This window comes from Pleurodeles waltl, chromosome 4_1, assembly GCF_031143425.1.
Source record: "Pleurodeles waltl isolate 20211129_DDA chromosome 4_1, aPleWal1.hap1.20221129, whole genome shotgun sequence".
NCBI classification, from domain to species: domain Eukaryota; kingdom Metazoa; phylum Chordata; class Amphibia; order Caudata; family Salamandridae; genus Pleurodeles; species Pleurodeles waltl.
In genome coordinates this window covers 56,677,967-56,692,806 of record NC_090442.1, presented here as the reverse complement: position 1 = coordinate 56,692,806, position 14,840 = coordinate 56,677,967, and the positions used below count along the sequence as shown (strand labels likewise).

The 14,840-nt window shown below is 52.9% G+C and overlaps 11 non-coding genes across 11 annotated transcripts; 2 read left to right on the top strand and 9 right to left on the bottom strand.

Annotated features, from left to right (window-relative positions):
* Positions 1–1,727: 1,727 nt before the first annotated feature.
* On the bottom strand, positions 1,728–1,799 carry TRNAW-CCA (transfer RNA tryptophan (anticodon CCA)). Its single transcript has one exon. It is a non-coding gene; the product is annotated as a tRNA-Trp (tRNA).
* Positions 1,800–2,052: 253 nt separating this feature from the next.
* Positions 2,053–2,126, bottom strand: TRNAN-GUU (transfer RNA asparagine (anticodon GUU)). The gene has a single exon. It is a non-coding gene; the product is annotated as a tRNA-Asn (tRNA).
* Positions 2,127–3,832: 1,706 nt separating this feature from the next.
* TRNAG-GCC (transfer RNA glycine (anticodon GCC)) lies at positions 3,833–3,903 on the top strand. The gene has a single exon. It is a non-coding gene; the product is annotated as a tRNA-Gly (tRNA).
* Positions 3,904–4,299: 396 nt separating this feature from the next.
* Positions 4,300–4,373, bottom strand: TRNAN-GUU (transfer RNA asparagine (anticodon GUU)). Its single transcript has one exon. It is a non-coding gene; the product is annotated as a tRNA-Asn (tRNA).
* Positions 4,374–6,076: 1,703 nt separating this feature from the next.
* On the top strand, positions 6,077–6,147 carry TRNAG-GCC (transfer RNA glycine (anticodon GCC)). Its single transcript has one exon. It is a non-coding gene; the product is annotated as a tRNA-Gly (tRNA).
* Positions 6,148–6,218: 71 nt separating this feature from the next.
* On the bottom strand, positions 6,219–6,290 carry TRNAW-CCA (transfer RNA tryptophan (anticodon CCA)). Its single transcript has one exon. It is a non-coding gene; the product is annotated as a tRNA-Trp (tRNA).
* Positions 6,291–8,454: 2,164 nt separating this feature from the next.
* Positions 8,455–8,526, bottom strand: TRNAW-CCA (transfer RNA tryptophan (anticodon CCA)). The gene has a single exon. It is a non-coding gene; the product is annotated as a tRNA-Trp (tRNA).
* A 253-nt stretch (positions 8,527–8,779) lies between these two features.
* TRNAN-GUU (transfer RNA asparagine (anticodon GUU)) lies at positions 8,780–8,853 on the bottom strand. The gene has a single exon. It is a non-coding gene; the product is annotated as a tRNA-Asn (tRNA).
* A 1,845-nt stretch (positions 8,854–10,698) lies between these two features.
* On the bottom strand, positions 10,699–10,770 carry TRNAW-CCA (transfer RNA tryptophan (anticodon CCA)). The gene has a single exon. It is a non-coding gene; the product is annotated as a tRNA-Trp (tRNA).
* Positions 10,771–12,941: 2,171 nt separating this feature from the next.
* Positions 12,942–13,013, bottom strand: TRNAW-CCA (transfer RNA tryptophan (anticodon CCA)). Its single transcript has one exon. It is a non-coding gene; the product is annotated as a tRNA-Trp (tRNA).
* Positions 13,014–13,266: 253 nt separating this feature from the next.
* Positions 13,267–13,340, bottom strand: TRNAN-GUU (transfer RNA asparagine (anticodon GUU)). The gene has a single exon. It is a non-coding gene; the product is annotated as a tRNA-Asn (tRNA).
* Between the last annotated feature and the right edge of the window lie 1,500 nt (positions 13,341–14,840).

Here is a 14,840-nt window from a genome sequence, read left to right as displayed (position 1 = left end):
ACTTCTCTTAGAAGAAGGTTCTGAGTTGCCAGGCAGCTTATCTTCTGCCGGGCACACTTTCCTTTGCAGGCTTTCAGGTTGTGAATCCAGCACTGCTTAGGTGTCCATGTCAGACATGAGCAGCTCATTGAGCCCCACTGTGTGTTTTTTGTGGAGATACAACTCTCAGACTAGAGGGAGCAGGCGGGAAGTGGGTGAGACTCACACAGGGTGGGTGGGGCAGTTAAAGGATGTTATCTAATAGTGTAATCGAGGAGTTGGGTTTTTTGTGCACTACACTTTAACCAGCGATTCTTTCTAAAAGGAAATCCCAGGGCAGTACCCGCAATGAGTGGCATCCCCACACCCGAGGTTGCATTGTGGTAGCTGTTCCCTGAGCCCCTAGCCCCTGTCCCCATGTCGCCCTTTCTCCTCGTGTAACTCACCTCAGGTTCGGTGGCTCTGATACTTGCTGCTTCTGCGCGATCATCCCCATGATCTGGGCCTTTGTACGAAATGTCATGTAAGATGACTTTATTCAGCACAGCGTTTGTCATTTGCTTGGTTGTCCTGTCACTGTTGGATGTTTTCTTGCGCAGACTACTGTCTAATGGTGGGAAGGCCACGAGACACGTGACTTTTCTCTTTCCTTGTTAGCATAGTTTCCTGCCACTGTCTTGTTGTGCTGCCTGCCTGTGAGACACGTGTCTTGCCCATCTCAGCTCCACTGTGGCATGTTAGATATGTCTTTGAGCAGAGTCCCGGTCCCAGAGCTGCTGCCTTCTCTGCACTCTGGCTTGTAAGACTGCAGGCAAAGGCCCTCCCTGGCCCCTCAGCCAGATAGATACATTTACCTGCAGGGCTCAGCTTTGGTGAAAGATATTGGCGAGAGAGAGGAAAGGGGACGGCCCGTGGTGCACCCCCTATTTTGCATAGAACCACAGCCTCCTGGGAGGGCAGAGACATGAGGGTTCTCAGGGAAAGCCCTCCCAGGAGTGTTGAAGGGCAGGACGTGAAACACAGCAATCCCGGAATGGCCTGGTCTAAGATGCCTGTGCAATAGGCCTGGCCCTAGGCTTCCGGGGCTCTTCCTCGGCAGAGGCCCCAGTGGTATGAGCCCGACCAGGGCTGTGCCCGACCAGGGCTGTAGGGCGCGTTGGGAGCGCGTTAGGGACGCGAAAGAGGGCGCAGGGCGCAGAACTCTGCCCGTTTCTCCCCAGGATTTTGGGGAGGACAGGGAATCTGGCCAGGTCAGTGACTAGGCTTTCCCAGAAGGAAAGTCCAGTGACAGTGGCATGTTGTGAAACACAAGATTGCTGGTGGTCTGGAGGGTGCTTTCTGTCAGCCACTTCTCCCGGGAGCAGCCAGAGAGCAGGCTGATGTCGTGCTCTGTCAAGCACAACACTGGCCCCAAACCACTGTCCTTAGCAAAAGCAGAAACATTCATAGTTTCAGTCTCCTGCATCTGATTCCTGCCATCAGCATGTGAACGTTTGGCAGTCCAAGGCTTGCCATGCAAACTTTGTTCATAGGTGTCCCATGCGAATGCATGGGCCTCATCACTACTGTCTACGGCAGGGCTCTCTGCTCAGCCTATGTAAGTGAAGCATTGGTGGTTCAGTGGTAGAATTCTCGCCTGCCATGCGGGAGGCCCGGGTTCGATTCCCGGCCAATGCAAAGCGCCCTTCTTTTGGCTTTGCTTTAGAAGTCAGAGATATAGACTTGGTGGGGAAAAAAATGTCAAAGAGTGACCCCGACGTGATTTGAACACGCAACCTTCTGATCTGGAGTCAGACGCGCTACCGTTGCGCCACGAGGTCCCTGTGCATGCAGTTCTCAGCCCCGGATCAAGAAATGCTTCTGTGCCTTTTATTGGCCCTCGGTACGCCTGTGGTTAAAGTAGAAGGCTTGGTGGCCCGTTTCCAGTCCTATTGGTGGAAATGACTAGAGGTGAAGAGATGAGAGAAGATAGAAATGTTGAGATAGAGCATGTCACGCAGGCAAAGCGAGAGCTCTAAGAGCAAAGCCAGACAGCTGTGTTTTAATTCAGGACTTGATGTAGGCAAAAGCATACGTCCCTGGGTGGGCTTGAACCACCAACCTTTCGGTTAACAGCCGAACGCGCTAACCGATTGCGCCACAGAGACCAACCACCGCAGTGAGCGTGTTGGGACTCAATATATGTTTTTACCTTTGTGCTCCTGCCTGCAGCTCTAAGGTCCTGGCATAAGACAGGTAGGCTTAGACTCCATTGTGACCTGTCTTACTTCTCTTAGAAGAAGGTTCTGAGTTGCCAGGCAGCTTATCTTCTGCCGGGCACACTTTCCTTTGCAGGCTTTCAGGTTGTGAATCCAGCACTGCTTAGGTGTCCATGTCAGACATGAGCAGCTCATTGAGCCCCACTGTGTGTTTTTTGTGGAGATACAACTCTCAGACTAGAGGGAGCAGGCGGGAAGTGGGTGAGACTCACACAGGGTGGGTGGGGCAGTTAAAGGATGTTATCTAATAGTGTAATCGAGGAGTTGGGTTTTTTGTGCACTACACTTTAACCAGCGATTCTTTCTAAAAGGAAATCCCAGGGCAGTACCCGCAATGAGTGGCATCCCCACACCCGAGGTTGCATTGTGGTAGCTGTTCCCTGAGCCCATAGCCCCTGTCCCCATGTCGCCCTTTCTCCTCGTGTAACTCACCCCAGGTTCGGTGGCTCTGATACTTGCTGCTTCTGCTGCGCGATCATCCCCATGATCTGGGCCTTTGTACGAAATGTCATGTAAGATGACTTTATTCAGCACGGCGTTTGTCATTTGCTTGGTTGTCCTGTCACTGTTGGATGTTTTCTTGCGCAGACTACTGTCTAATGGTGGGAAGGCCACGAGACACGTGACTTTTCTCTTTCCTTGTTAGCATGGTTTCCTGCCACTGTCTTGGTGTGCTGCCAGCCTGTGAGACACGTGTCTTGCCCATCTCAGCTCCACTGTGGCATGTTAGATATGTCTTTGAGCAGAGTCCCGGTCCCAGAGCTGCTGCCTTCTCTGCACTCTGGCTTGTAAGACTGCAGGCAAAGGCCCTCCCTGGCCCCTCAGCCAGATAGATACATTTACCTGCAGGGCTCAGCTTTGGTGAAAGATATTGGCGAGAGAGAGGAAAGGGAACGGCCCGTGGTGCACCCCCTATTTTGCATAGAACCACAGCCTCCTGGGAGGGCAGAGACATGAGGGTTCTCAGGGAAAGCCCTCCCAGGAGTGTTGAAGGGCAGGACGTGAAACACAGCAATCCCGGAATGGCCTGGTCTAAGATGCCTGTGCAATAGGCCTGGCCCTAGGCTTCCGGGGCTCTTCCTCGGCAGAGGCCCCAGTGGTATGAGCCCGACCAGGGCTGTGCCCGACCAGGGCTGTAGGGCGCGTTGGGAGCGCGTTAGGGACGCGAAAGAGGGCGCAGGGCGCAGAACTCTGCCCGTTTCTCCCCAGGATTTTGGGGAGGATAGGGAATCTGGCCAGGTCAGTGACTAGGCTTTCCCAGAAGGAAAGTCCAGTGACAGTGGCATGTTGTGAAACACAAGATTGCTGGTGGTCTGGAGGGTGCTTTCTGTCAGCCACTTCTCCCGGGAGCAGCCAGAGAGCAGGCTGATGTTGTGCTCTGTCAAGCACAACACTGGCCCCAAACCACTGTCCTTAGCAAAAGCAGAAACATTCATAGTTTCAGTCTCCTGCATCTGATTCCTGCCATCAGCATGTGAACGTTTGGCAGTCCAAGGCTTGCCATGCAAACTTTGTTCATAGGTGTCCCATGCGAATGCATGGGCCTCATCACTACTGTCTACGGCAGGGCTCTCTGCTCAGCCTATGTAAGTGAAGCATTGGTGGTTCAGTGGTAGAATTCTCGCCTGCCACGCGGGAGGCCCGGGTTCGATTCCCGGCCAATGCAAAGCGCCCTTCTTTTGGCTTTGCTTTAGAAGTCAGAGATATAGACTTGGTGGGGAAAAAAATGTCAAAGAGTGACCCCGACGTGATTTGAACACGCAACCTTCTGATCTGGAGTCAGAGGTGCTACCGTTGCGCCACGAGGTCCCTGTGCATGCAGTTCTCAGCCCCGGATCAAGAAATGCTTCTGTGCCTTTTATTGGCCCTCAGTACGCCTGTGGTTAAAGTAGAAGGCTTGGTGGCCCGTTTCCAGTCCTATTGGTAGAAATGACTAGAGGTGAAGAGATGAGAGAAGATAGAAATGTTGAGATAGAGCATGTCACGCAGGCAAAGCGAGAGCTCTAAGAGCAAAGCCAGACAGCTGTGTTTTAATTCAGGACTTGATGTAGGCAAAAGCATACGTCCCTGGGTGGGCTTGAACCACCAACCTTTCGGTTAACAGCCGAACGCGCTAACCGATTGCGCCACAGAGACCAACCACCGCAGTGAGCGTGTTGGGACTCAATATATGTTTTTACCTTTGTGCTCCTGCCTGCAGCTCTAAGGTCCTGGCATAAGACAGGTAGGCTTAGACTCCATTGTGACATGTCTTACTTCTCTTAGAAGAAGGTTCTGAGTTGCCAGGCAGCTTATCTTCTGCCGGGCACACTTTCCTTTGCAGGCTTTCAGGTTGTGAATCCAGCACTGCTTAGGTGTCCATGTCAGACATGAGCAGCTCATTGAGCCCCACTGTGTGTTTTTTGTGGAGATACAACTCTCAGACTAGAGGGAGCAGGCGGGAAGTGGGTGAGACTCACACAGGGTGGGTGGGGCAGTTAAAGGATGTTATCTAATAGTGTAATCGAGGAGTTGGGTTTTTTGTGCACTACACTTTAACCAGCGATTCTTTCTAAAAGGAAATCCCAGGGCAGTACCCGCAATGAGTGGCATCCCCACACCCGAGGTTGCATTGTGGTAGCTGTTCCCTGAGCCCCTAGCCCCTGTCCCCATGTCGCCCTTTCTCCTCGTGTAACTCACCTCAGGTTCGGTGGCTCTGATACTTGCTGCTTCTGCGCGATCATCCCCATGATCTGGGCCTTTGTACGAAATGTCATGTAAGATGACTTTATTCAGCACAGCGTTTGTCATTTGCTTGGTTGTCCTGTCACTGTTGGATGTTTTCTTGCGCAGACTACTGTCTAATGGTGGGAAGGCCACGAGACACGTGACTTTTCTCTTTCCTTGTTAGCATAGTTTCCTGCCACTGTCTTGTTGTGCTGCCTGCCTGTGAGACACGTGTCTTGCCCATCTCAGCTCCACTGTGGCATGTTAGATATGTCTTTGAGCAGAGTCCCGGTCCCAGAGCTGCTGCCTTCTCTGCACTCTGGCTTGTAAGACTGCAGGCAAAGGCCCTCCCTGGCCCCTCAGCCAGATAGATACATTTACCTGCAGGGCTCAGCTTTGGTGAAAGATATTGGCGAGAGAGAGGAAAGGGGACGGCCCGTGGTGCACCCCCTATTTTGCATAGAACCACAGCCTCCTGGGAGGGCAGAGACATGAGGGTTCTCAGGGAAAGCCCTCCCAGGAGTGTTGAAGGGCAGGACGTGAAACACAGCAATCCCGGAATGGCCTGGTCTAAGATGCCTGTGCAATAGGCCTGGCCCTAGGCTTCCGGGGCTCTTCCTCGGCAGAGGCCCCAGTGGTATGAGCCCGACCAGGGCTGTGCCCGACCAGGGCTGTAGGGCGCGTTGGGAGCGCGTTAGGGATGCGAAAGAGGGCGCAGGGCGCAGAACTCTGCCCGTTTCTCCCCAGGATTTTGGGGAGGACAGGGAATCTGGCCAGGTCAGTGACTAGGCTTTCCCAGAAGGAAAGTCCAGTGACAGTGGCATGTTGTGAAACACAAGATTGCTGGTGGTCTGGAGGGTGCTTTCTGTCAGCCACTTCTCCCGGGAGCAGCCAGAGAGCAGGCTGATGTCGTGCTCTGTCAAGCACAACACTGGCCCCAAACCACTGTCCTTAGCAAAAGCAGAAACATTCATAGTTTCAGTCTCCTGCATCTGATTCCTGCCATCAGCATGTGAACGTTTGGCAGTCCAAGGCTTGCCATGCAAACTTTGTTCATAGGTGTCCCATGCGAATGCATGGGCCTCATCACTACTGTCTACGGCAGGGCTCTCTGCTCAGCCCATGTAAGTGAAGCATTGGTGGTTCAGTGGTAGAATTCTCGCCTGCCACGCGGGAGGCCCGGGTTCGATTCCCGGCCAATGCAAAGCGCCCTTCTTTTGGCTTTGCTTTAGAAGTCAGAGATATAGACTTGGTGGGGAAAAAAATGTCAAAGAGTGACCCCGACGTGATTTGAACACGCAACCTTCTGATCTGGAGTCAGACGCGCTACCGTTGCGCCACGAGGTCCATGTGCATGCAGTTCTCAGTCCCGGATCAAGAAATGCTTCTGTGCCTTTTATTGGCCCTCAGTACGCCTGTGGTTAAAGTAGAAGGCTTGGTGGCCCGTTTTCAGTCCTATTGGTGGAAATGACTAGAGGTGAAGAGATGAGAGAAGATAGAAATGTTGAGATAGAGCATGTCACGCAGGCAAAGCGAGAGCTCTAAGAGCAAAGCCAGACAGCTGTGTTTTAATTCAGGACTTGATGTAGGCAAAAGCATACTTCGCTGGGTGGGCTTGAACCACCAACCTTTCGGTTAACAGCCGAACGCGCTAACCGATTGCGCCACAGAGACCAACCACCGGAGTGAGCTTTTGGGACTCAATATATGTTTTTACCTTTGTGCTCCTGCCTGCAGCTCTAAGGTCCTGGCATAAGACAGGTAGGCTTAGACTCCATTGTGACATGTCTTACTTCTCTTAGAAGAAGGTTCTGAGTTGCCAGGCAGCTTATCTTCTGCCGGGCACACTTTCCTTTGCAGGCTTTCAGGTTGTGAATCCAGCACTGCTTAGGTGTCCATGTCAGACATGAGCAGCTCATTGAGCCCCACTGTGTGTTTTTTGTGGAGATACAACTCTCAGACTAGAGGGAGCAGGCGGGAAGTGGGTGAGACTCACACAGGGTGGGTGGGGCAGTTAAAGGATGTTATCTTATAGTGTAATCGAGGAGTTGGGTTTTTTGTGCACTACACTTTAACCAGCGATTCTTTCTAAAAGGAAATCCCAGGGCAGTACCCGCAATGAGTGGCATCCCCACACCCGAGGTTGCATTGTGGTAGCTGTTCCCTGAGCCCATAGCCCCTGTCCCCATGTCGCCCTTTCTCCTCGTGTAACTCACCCCAGGTTCGGTGGCTCTGATACTTGCTGCTTCTGCTGCGCGATCATCCCCATGATCTGGGCCTTTGTACGAAATGTCATGTAAGATGACTTTATTCAGCACGGCGTTTGTCATTTGCTTGGTTGTCCTGTCACTGTTGGATGTTTTCTTGCGCAGACTACTGTCTAATGGTGGGAAGGCCACGAGACACGTGACTTTTCTCTTTCCTTGTTAGCATAGTTTCCTGCCACTGTCTTGGTGTGCTGCCAGCCTGTGAGACACGTGTCTTGCCCATCTCAGCTCCACTGTGGCATGTTAGATATGTCTTTGAGCAGAGTCCCGGTCCCAGAGCTGCTGCCTTCTCTGCACTCTGGCTTGTAAGACTGCAGGCAAAGGCCCTCCCTGGCCCCTCAGCCAGATAGATACATTTACCTGCAGGGCTCAGCTTTGGTGAAAGATATTGGCGAGAGAGAGGAAAGGGGACGGCCCGTGGTGCACCCCCTATTTTGCATAGAACCACAGCCTCCTGGGAGGGCAGAGACATGAGGGTTCTCAGGGAAAGCCCTCCCAGGAGTGTTGAAGGGCAGGACGTGAAACACAGCAATCCCGGAATGGCCTGGTCTAAGATGCCTGTGCAATAGGCCTGGCCCTAGGCTTCCGGGGCTCTTCCTCGGCAGAGGCCCCAGTGGTATGAGCCCGACCAGGGCTGTGCCCGACCAGGGCTGTAGGGCGTGTTGGGAGCGCGTTAGGGACGCGAAAGAGGGCGCAGAACTCTGCCCGTTTCTCCCCAGGATTTTGGGGAGGACAGGGAATCTGGCCAGGTCAGTGACTAGGCTTTCCCAGAAGGAAAGTCCAGTGACAGTGGCATGTTGTGAAACACAAGATTGCTGGTGGTCTGGAGGGTGCTTTCTGTCAGCCACTTCTCCCGGGAGCAGCCAGAGAGCAGGCTGATGTCGTGCTCTGTCAAGCACAACACTGGCCCCAAGCCACTGTCCTTAGCAAAAGCAGAAACATTCATAGTTTCAGTCTCCTGCATCTGATTCCTGCCATCAGCATGTGAACGTTTGGCAGTCCAAGGCTTGCCATGCAAACTTTGTTCATAGGTGTCCCATGCGAATGCATGGGCCTCATCACTACTGTCTACGGCAGGGCTCTCTGCTCAGCCTATGTAAGTGAAGCATTGGTGGTTCAGTGGTAGAATTCTCGCCTGCCACGCGGGAGGCACGGGTTCGATTCCCGGCCAATGCAAAGCGCCCTTCTTTTGGCTTTGCTTTAGAAGTCAGAGATATAGACTTGGGGAAAAAAATGTCAAAGAGTGACCCCGACGTGATTTGAACACGCAACCTTCTGATCTGGAGTCAGACGCGCTACCGTTGCGCCACGAGGTCCCTGTGCATGCAGTTCTCAGCCCCGGATCAAGAAATGCTTCTGTGCCTTTTATTGGCCCTCAGTACCCCTGTGGTTAAAGTAGAAGGCTTGGTGGCCCGTTTCCAGTCCTATTGGTGGAAATGACTAGAGGTGAAGAGATGAGAGAAGATGGAAATGTTGAGATAGAGCATGTCACGCAGGCAAAGCGAGAGCTCTAAGAGCAAAGCCAGACAGCTGTGTTTTAATTCAGGACTTGATGTAGGCAAAAGCATACGTCCCTGGGTGGGCTTGAACCACCAACCTTTCGGTTAACAGCCGAACGCGCTAACCGATTGCGCCACAGAGACCAACCACCGCAGTGAGCGTGTTGGGACTCAATATATGTTTTTACCTTTGTGCTCCTGCCTGCAGCTCTAAGGTCCTGGCATAAGACAGGTAGGCTTAGACTCCATTGTGACATGTCTTACTTCTCTTAGAAGAAGGTTCTGAGTTGCCAGGCAGCTTATCTTCTGCCGGGCACACTTTCCTTTGCAGGCTTTCAGGTTGTGAATCCAGCACTGCTTAGGTGTCCATGTCAGACATGAGCAGCTCATTGAGCCCCACTGTGTGTTTTTTGTGGAGATACAACTCTCAGACTAGAGGGAGCAGGCGGGAAGTGGGTGAGACTCACACAGGGTGGGTGGGGCAGTTAAAGGATGTTATCTAATAGTGTAATCGAGGAGTTGGGTTTTTTGTGCACTACACTTTAACCAGCGATTCTTTCTAAAAGGAAATCCCAGGGCAGTACCCGCAATGAGTGGCATCCCCACACCCGAGGTTGCATTGTGGTAGCTGTTCCCTGAGCCCCTAGCCCCTGTCCCCATGTCGCCCTTTCTCCTCGTGTAACTCACCTCAGGTTCGGTGGCTCTGATACTTGCTGCTTCTGCGCGATCATCCCCATGATCTGGGCCTTTGTACGAAATGTCATGTAAGATGACTTTATTCAGCACAGCGTTTGTCATTTGCTTGGTTGTCCTGTCACTGTTGGATGTTTTCTTGCGCAGACTACTGTCTAATGGTGGGAAGGCCACGAGACACGTGACTTTTCTCTTTCCTTGTTAGCATAGTTTCCTGCCACTGTCTTGTTGTGCTGCCTGCCTGTGAGACACGTGTCTTGCCCATCTCAGCTCCACTGTGGCATGTTAGATATGTCTTTGAGCAGAGTCCCGGTCGCAGAGCTGCTGCCTTCTCTGCACTCTGGCTTGTAAGACTGCAGGCAAAGGCCCTCCCTGGCCCCTCAGCCAGATAGATACATTTACCTGCAGGGCTCAGCTTTGGTGAAAGATATTGGCGAGAGAGAGGAAAGGGGACGGCCCGTGGTGCACCCCCTATTTTGCATAGAACCACAGCCTCCTGGGAGGGCAGAGACATGAGGGTTCTCAGGGAAAGCCCTCCCAGGAGTGTTGAAGGGCAGGACGTGAAACACAGCAATCCCGGAATGGCCTGGTCTAAGATGCCTGTGCAATAGGCCTGGCCCTAGGCTTCCGGGGCTCTTCCTCGGCAGAGGCCCCAGTGGTATGAGCCCGACCAGGGCTGTGCCCGACCAGGGCTGTAGGGCGCGTTGGGAGCGCGTTAGGGATGCGAAAGAGGGCGCAGGGCGCAGAACTCTGCCCGTTTCTCCCCAGGATTTTGGGGAGGACAGGGAATCTGGCCAGGTCAGTGACTAGGCTTTCCCAGAAGGAAAGTCCAGTGACAGTGGCATGTTGTGAAACACAAGATTGCTGGTGGTCTGGAGGGTGCTTTCTGTCAGCCACTTCTCCCGGGAGCAGCCAGAGAGCAGGCTGATGTCGTGCTCTGTCAAGCACAACACTGGCCCCAAACCACTGTCCTTAGCAAAAGCAGAAACATTCATAGTTTCAGTCTCCTGCATCTGATTCCTGCCATCAGCATGTGAACGTTTGGCAGTCCAAGGCTTGCCATGCAAACTTTGTTCATAGGTGTCCCATGCGAATGCATGGGCCTCATCACTACTGTCTACGGCAGGGCTCTCTGCTCAGCCTATGTAAGTGAAGCATTGGTGGTTCAGTGGTAGAATTCTCGCTTGCCACGCGGGAGGCCCGGGTTCGATTCCCGGCCAATGCAAAGCGCCCTTCTTTTGGCTTTGCTTTAGAAGTCAGAGATATAGACTTGGTGGGGAAAAAAATGTCAAAGAGTGACCCCGACGTGATTTGAACACGCAACCTTCTGATCTGGAGTCAGACGCGCTACCGTTGCGCCACGAGGTCCATGTGCATGCAGTTCTCAGTCCCGGATCAAGAAATGCTTCTGTGCCTTTTATTGGCCCTCAGTACGCCTGTGGTTAAAGTAGAAGGCTTGGTGGCCCGTTTTCAGTCCTATTGGTGGAAATGACTAGAGGTGAAGAGATGAGAGAAGATAGAAATGTTGAGATAGAGCATGTCACGCAGGCAAAGCGAGAGCTCTAAGAGCAAAGCCAGACAGCTGTGTTTTAATTCAGGACTTGATGTAGGCAAAAGCATACTTCGCTGGGTGGGCTTGAACCACCAACCTTTCAGTTAACAGCCGAACGCGCTAACCGATTGCGCCACAGAGACCAACCACCGGAGTGAGCTTTTGGGACTCAATATATGTTTTTACCTTTGTGCTCCTGCCTGCAGCTCTAAGGTCCTGGCATAAGACAGGTAGGCTTAGACTCCATTGTGACATGTCTTACTTCTCTTAGAAGAAGGTTCTGAGTTGCCAGGCAGCTTATCTTCTGCCGGGCACACTTTCCTTTGCAGGCTTTCAGGTTGTGAATCCAGCACTGCTTAGGTGTCCATGTCAGACATGAGCAGCTCATTGAGCCCCACTGTGTGTTTTTTGTGGAGATACAACTCTCAGACTAGAGGGAGCAGGCGGGAAGTGGGTGAGACTCACACAGGGTGGGTGGGGCAGTTAAAGGATGTTATCTTATAGTGTAATCGAGGAGTTGGGTTTTTTGTGCACTACACTTTAACCAGCGATTCTTTCTAAAAGGAAATCCCAGGGCAGTACCCGCAATGAGTGGCATCCCCACACCCGAGGTTGCATTGTGGTAGCTGTTCCCTGAGCCCATAGCCCCTGTCCCCATGTCGCCCTTTCTCCTCGTGTAACTCACCCCAGGTTCGGTGGCTCTGATACTTGCTGCTTCTGCTGCGCGATCATCCCCATGATCTGGGCCTTTGTACGAAATGTCATGTAAGATGACTTTATTCAGCACGGCGTTTGTCATTTGCTTGGTTGTCCTGTCACTGTTGGATGTTTTCTTGCGCAGACTACTGTCTAATGGTGGGAAGGCCACGAGACACGTGACTTTTCTCTTTCCTTGTTAGCATAGTTTCCTGCCACTGTCTTGGTGTGCTGCCAGCCTGTGAGACACGTGTCTTGCCCATCTCAGCTCCACTGTGGCATGTTAGATATGTCTTTGAGCAGAGTCCCGGTCCCAGAGCTGCTGCCTTCTCTGCACTCTGGCTTGTAAGACTGCAGGCAAAGGCCCTCCCTGGCCCCTCAGCCAGATAGATACATTTACCTGCAGGGCTCAGCTTTGGTGAAAGATATTGGCGAGAGAGAGGAAAGGGGACGGCCCGTGGTGCACCCCCTATTTTGCATAGAACCACAGCCTCCTGGGAGGGCAGAGACATGAGGGTTCTCAGGGAAAGCCCTCCCAGGAGTGTTGAAGGGCAGGACGTGAAACACAGCAATCCCGGAATGGCCTGGTCTAAGATGCCTGTGCAATAGGCCTGGCCCTAGGCTTCCGGGGCTCTTCCTCGGCAGAGGCCCCAGTGGTATGAGCCCGACCAGGGCTGTGCCCGACCAGGGCTGTAGGGCGCGTTGGGAGCGCGTTAGGGACGCGAAAGAGGGCGCAGGGCGCAGAACTCTGCCCGTTTCTCCCCAGGATTTTGGGGAGGACAGGGAATCTGGCCAGGTCAGTGACTAGGCTTTCCCAGAAGGAAAGTCCAGTGACAGTGGCATGTTGTGAAACACAAGATTGCTGGTGGTCTGGAGGGTGCTTTCTGTCAGCCACTTCTCCCGGGAGCAGCCAGAGAGCAGGCTGATGTCGTGCTCTGTCAAGCACAACACTGGCCCCAAGCCACTGTCCTTAGCAAAAGCAGAAACATTCATAGTTTCAGTCTCCTGCATCTGATTCCTGCCATCAGCATGTGAACGTTTGGCAGTCCAAGGCTTGCCATGCAAACTTTGTTCATAGGTGTCCCATGCGAATGCATGGGCCTCATCACTACTGTCTACGGCAGGGCTCTCTGCTCAGCCTATGTAAGTGAAGCATTGGTGGTTCAGTGGTAGAATTCTCGCCTGCCACGCGGGAGGCACGGGTTCGATTCCCGGCCAATGCAAAGCGCCCTTCTTTTGGCTTTGCTTTAGAAGTCAGAGATATAGACTTGGGGAAAAAAATGTCAAAGAGTGACCCCGACGTGATTTGAACACGCAACCTTCTGATCTGGAGTCAGACGCGCTACCGTTGCGCCACGAGGTCCCTGTGCATGCAGTTCTCAGCCCCGGATCAAGAAATGCTTCTGTGCCTTTTATTGGCCCTCAGTACCCCTGTGGTTAAAGTAGAAGGCTTGGTGGCCCGTTTCCAGTCCTATTGGTGGAAATGACTAGAGGTGAAGAGATGAGAGAAGATGGAAATGTTGAGATAGAGCATGTCACGCAGGCAAAGCGAGAGCTCTAAGAGCAAAGCCAGACAGCTGTGTTTTAATTCAGGACTTGATGTAGGCAAAAGCATACGTCCCTGGGTGGGCTTGAACCACCAACCTTTCGGTTAACAGCCGAACGCGCTAACCGATTGCGCCACAGAGACCAACCACCGCAGTGAGCGTGTTGGGACTCAATATATGTTTTTACCTTTGTGCTCCTGCCTGCAGCTCTAAGGTCCTGGCATAAGACAGGTAGGCTTAGACTCCATTGTGACATGTCTTACTTCTCTTAGAAGAAGGTTCTGAGTTGCCAGGCAGCTTATCTTCTGCCGGCACACTTTCCTTTGCAGGCTTTCAGGTTGTGAATCCAGCACTGCTTAGGTGTCCATGTCAGACATGAGCAGCTCATTGAGCCCCACTGTGTGTTTTTTGTGGAGATACAACTCTCAGACTAGAGGGAGCAGGCGGGAAGTGGGTGAGACTCACACAGGGTGGGTGGGGCAGTTAAAGGATGTTATCTAATAGTGTAATCGAGGAGTTGGGTTTTTTGTGCACTACACTTTAACCAGCGATTCTTTCTAAAAGGAAATCCCAGGGCAGTACCCGCAATGAGTGGCATCCCCACACCCGAGGTTGCATTGTGGTAGCTTTTCCCTGAGCCCCTAGCCCCTGTCCCCATGTCGCCCTTTCTCCTCGTGTAACTCACCTCAGGTTCGGTGGCTCTGATACTTGCTGCTTCTGCGCGATCATCCCCATGATCTGGGCCTTTGTACGAAATGTCATGTAAGATGACTTTATTCAGCACAGCGTTTGTCATTTGCTTGGTTGTCCTGTCACTGTTGGATGTTTTCTTGCGCAGACTACTGTCTAATGGTGGGAAGGCCACGAGACACGTGACTTTTCTCTTTCCTTGTTAGCATAGTTTCCTGCCACTGTCTTGTTGTGCTGCCTGCCTGTGAGACACGTGTCTTGCCCATCTCAGCTCCACTGTGGCATGTTAGATATGTCTTTGAGCAGAGTCCCGGTCCCAGAGCTGCTGCCTTCTCTGCACTCTGGCTTGTAAGACTGCAGGCAAAGGCCCTCCCTGGCCCCTCAGCCAGATAGATACATTTACCTGCAGGGCTCAGCTTTGGTGAAAGATATTGGCGAGAGAGAGGAAAGGGGACGGCCCGTGGTGCACCCCCTATTTTGCATAGAACCACAGCCTCCTGGGAGGGCAGAGACATGAGGGTTCTCAGGGAAAGCCCTCCCAGGAGTGTTGAAGGGCAGGACGTGAAACACAGCAATCCCGGAATGGCCTGGTCTAAGATGCCTGTGCAATAGGCCTGGCCCTAGGCTTCCGGGGCTCTTCCTCGGCAGAGGCCCCAGTGGTATGAGCCCGACCAGGGCTGTGCCCGACCAGGGCTGTAGGGCGCGTTGGGAGCGCGTTAGGGACGCGAAAGAGGGCGCAGGGCGCAGAACTCTGCCCGTTTCTCCCCAGGATTTTGGGGAGGACAGGGAATCTGGCCAGGTCAGTGACTAGGCTTTCCCAGAAGGAAAGTCCAGTGACAGTGGCATGTTGTGAAACACAAGATTGCTGGTGGTCTGGAGGGTGCTTTCTGTCAGCCACTTCTCCCGGGAGCAGCCAGAGAGCAGGCTGATGTCGTGCTCTGTCAAGCACAACA